This window comes from Gallus gallus, chromosome 2 (assembly GCF_016699485.2).
Source record: "Gallus gallus isolate bGalGal1 chromosome 2, bGalGal1.mat.broiler.GRCg7b, whole genome shotgun sequence".
Lineage (NCBI taxonomy): Eukaryota > Metazoa > Chordata > Aves > Galliformes > Phasianidae > Gallus > Gallus gallus.
In genome coordinates this window covers 89,883,963-89,888,311 of record NC_052533.1, presented here as the reverse complement: position 1 = coordinate 89,888,311, position 4,349 = coordinate 89,883,963, and the positions used below count along the sequence as shown (strand labels likewise).

The window sequence follows — 4,349 nt, the reverse complement described above, 5'->3', positions numbered from 1 at the left end:
GCTGCAATGAGATTGCCTATACCTCTGTATCGCTATTCTCTGCCTTTGTGGTTCTTAAGGTCACCCTCAAGGGTCTTCAATCTCATGTTCACAGCTTGGCACCTGGTAATTTTCCCAATCAGGAAATATAAAGGAGCTATATATTTTTATTCTAAGAAGGAACTTTTTTCATTAGTTATGAAGAAATAAATCTGTCAAGTTGAAAATATTAAAGTCAGATGGTTCACTGTAATATTTGCAGCAATGTCAGCGCCAACTTTATTTAGCAAACTTTGGATTGAAAATTTCTGCATGACAAAGAAACCGCCTTTCTCCTTGAAAGAAAGTGTTAACATGTATGGGAAGTGGAATTTATATTTTGATAATGTATTGATTTTAAGAATAATTAATGGTAATCGGACTGAAAGGTGCTCAGCATTATTTTTTTCTTAATAGAAATTAAGAATTTTATTTATGATTAATTTTCTTAATAGAAATTAATACAGCACTATTCTTGCTGTTGCCAATTTCAGTGGACTGTATTAGCTAAAATGAAGCAAGAAGAAGTCATTTCATCTATATACAGAATGTCTAGAATTAGTAACTGAGAAAGAGCTAAAATAAGAGATAGTATAGAATTCAGTCAATTTCCTTAAGAATTTCTTCAAACACTTGCTTTGTTCTCTGTAGGGAGATGAGAGGGACTTCTTTGTTAAGTAGCTTCATTTCCACCAAATATATACTTATTGATTTTTTTTAATAAAGTACAAATATTCTTATTTTAGTTAAAATTTTGCTGTTAGTGGAAATAGAAAGTATTCTGAATATGAAGACAGTAACTAAAAGCCATAAAACCATTAGGTAAATGGTACGTTGAGAAGAAATCTACTTTTTATTTATTCATTTTTCTACTCAAATGCTCAAAGTTTCCATTTTCCATATATTGTCATTAAAAATGAATTTATCATTGTGGTAAATGTATACAATGTGAACTGATTCACAAAGTTAATGATTAACTACCATGCTGTCATAGTGAAGAGCAAAATCAGGTCCCTGCAGTATAGAAAGAAGGGCTTCATAGCAAGAAAAGAGAAAGCAGCTTCACAAAGTAGACATAAGGGGCAAATAGAGATAGTTTATGTAGAGAGTATTAGAAAAGAAGGGATTCCAAGCACTTTCACAGGCGCTAGGTCCAGAATAACAAGAATGAAGGCCATAAAGATAAGGACCGGAGAACAGCTCAAAAACATTTGGCAGGGAGGTGATTAGATGTCTGAGGTGCAAGCTGAAACCAGTCTGGGGGATGCCCCCCCCTTCAGGGTCAGAAGTTTGCAGCGAGGAAGACTACGAGCCTTCATCATCACGACCTACTACGCACGCGCAAGGGGGGGAGGGACTGTATGCTAATGGACTCTCGGGAATGTAGTGAGTATGTATCCGAATTCCTGATTATGTATTAGTTTGACCTATATCTATAGCACGATTTCTTCGGACGGTGTGCAAGTTAGGTGGAACGATCCCCCTTGCACCAGGGTGTACGCGTGTCACCAATAAACACATACCTGCTCTATATCCTTACTGGCTATAGAGTCTGATTTCCGCACGTCAATAGCAGATATGATCTGTGCTGTCCCGTACAATCTAACCAGCTCAGCCGCACTGGGACTTGCTTTCACTCAGATCTTCTTCCAATGCTGAGTCAGCACATTCAGAGTCTCACAGCTACTGCAAGAAAGGGCAGAGGGTGTGAGATGGGCTCTGTAATGGGTTACAGCAGAGGAAACAGTGGTGTTACAGAGGAGTTTGCAATAATTAAGATTACTGCAGTAGTGAGGGAGAAAATGAGACAAAAAGAAATGCTTTGAGGACTGCTTTGCTCCACCATCTGGTATTATCTTCCCACATCAGACCTTCTGATGTTTGACCCAACCTTGCTGGGCAGCCCATTCCAGTGCCTCACCACTCCTTCTGAGACTGAATGTTTTCTAATATCCAACCTGAACCTCCTCTGGCTCAACTTGAGGCCATTTATTCTTGTCCTATCACTGTTATCTGGAAGAAGAGGTCAACTTCCATCTCATAGCCACCTTCTTTCAGGTCATTGGAGAGGGCAATAAGGTCTCCCCTGAGCCGCCTTTTCTCCAGACTGAGCAATCCCAGTTCCCTCAGCTGCTCCCCACGAGACTTGTGCTCCAGGCCCTTCACAATTTCACTGCCCTTCTCTGATCACACTCCAGGGCCTCAATGTCTTTCTTGCAGCGAGGGGCCCAAAACTGGATGCAGTACTCAAGGTGTGACCTCACCAGTGCTGAGTACAGAAGGATGATGACTTCTCTGCTCCTGCTGGCTGCACTATTTCTGATTCAAGCCAGGATGCCAATGGCCTTCTTGGCCACCTGGACACACTGCTGGCTCGTGTTCAGCTGAGTGTAGACCAACATCCCCAGGTCCTCTTCTCATGCACAGCCTTCCAGCCACTCTGCCCCAAGCCTTCATCATTGCCTGGGTTTTGTTGTGACCAAAGTGCAGGACCTGGCACCTTGTCTTCTATCAAAATCCCCAAGACTACTACATAGCAGACCAAGTTACATCTTCACTACAGTTTCCAGAAATTCTGTAACTTGCTAGCAAACTGGCTGCACAAAACAGCTAAATATGTGAATACAGACCATATCACTAGATGTCCTCCTTCAACAACAGTTCTTCTCATTCTCAGTTAGCAAACTGGCACCATGCTCTGAAAAATGCCCTGGAATCAAGCACAGCACTGCAAGATCACCAGTTCAAATTCAAATAGTCACGAACAACCTTAGCCTGAACAACACTCTCAAGGCAGGTCAGAGCTCTGCAGTTATTAAATATGTTTTACTACGCACAAATTTGGCCAAACTTCCCAGATTGTGCTACTTGAATATAGACATATGCACATCAAATATGAATTCCCATCATCAGATCTGGATAAATGTTCATAATCAGCTAATTATGCATGCTCCTTACACACCACTCTAATGCTCAAAACTGCTTTTTAAATCCTGATTTCACACAATGAAATGTAGGTTGGACAGCATCTATGGAAATCTCTGCTACCAAACTCATGAACCTACTACAGAGTAGATTTAAACCATGAGAATGGCTCTTCATTATGGTGCAGTGATAGATCTGTCAGGCACCACAGATTTTAGTTTTGCATCACCCTTTTTAGTTTTATTATTGTTTCAATCTATCCAACCACTTAGCACATCCTTCACTTACAGATTTAGAGACTCACATATTAAAGTCACAGACAAATTCACAACGAACTTCAGTCATTGCTTTGCAGCATTAATCATTATTTGTTATAACTAAGGAAAGGAGTAAAACCTACAGCAATAAATGAAGCCAGCAGTGCTGGAATTGAGCACTGAGGGACAGGGTTGTGTTACCAGGTTATCAGGTTCCCTTCCATGTTGGAGTATTTTAGATTCTTCTGCCTTGCTCATACTCTTCATCCACTTTGCCTTTTCAGCTTTTGAGAGTGATTAATCAGAGAGCAGCTGTGGTCTTAAGTGCAGTCACCATTATCTTTGCGTTTCTCCATAACCGTCAGGTTCTTAGATATTGCTGTCATACTCTTAACACTCACCAACAGTTGAAACAAGAACTTGGTTTCCATCTGCTTACTCTTTATGTTTTAGAATGAAATTCATCAGAACAAAATTGTTTCTAGCACCAAAGTCTTCCAACCATGCTTCACATATTTCAAGCCATACATAGAACCTGATGGGAATGCAGGGAGAAGAATACCCTGTTTTTTAGTAAAGATCCAAGAGCTTTGATTTTGTTTCTCACTAGCTGTAGATTCAAACTATTTTTTATGAAAGAATATTTAAAAGAAGGAGTATAAAGCTGCTGGTACCTGCTGTTACTCTATCATTTTCATATGAACAATGTGTATTCTCAGAAGGCATATGAAAAATGTATTGGTAATTAATCACATTGCCCCTTCAATGACAGCTGTCCCATTCTCTATGCGATATAGGGAAGTTGGAGGCATCTGCTGGAATCCTTTGGGGCAAAGGCTGGTGACTCTGGATGTGCCTCTGGGAGCATCACAATTGCTGATGATCATCGTCAGAGCTGTGTTTTCCTCTACCTGGAGCTGCAGCAGCACGAGTGCAGAAAAACAGAACAATTGTAAAGGGTTTTCTGAAGGACCCTTTTCTGTTCCATCACACAATAGCCCTCTTGGCTTGGTCCTCCAGGCAACCATGTCTGTGGGTCCCCCTTCCCCGTTAGTCACAGAACTGGGCTGAACCAGCCCATAAACCACTGTCAGTTTTTTTTGTTCAGGCATACTTATTGTCTTAAAATAAAGTTATTTTTGCAATTTA

At 40.6% G+C, this 4,349-nt stretch overlaps 1 long non-coding RNA gene across 1 annotated transcript; it reads left to right on the top strand.

The window, feature by feature from the left end:
- Positions 1-986: 986 nt before the first annotated feature.
- Positions 987-4,349, top strand: LOC121109706. The gene is made up of 2 exons (XR_005857745.2): positions 987-1,408; positions 3,998-4,349. It is a non-coding gene; the product is annotated as an uncharacterized LOC121109706 (long non-coding RNA).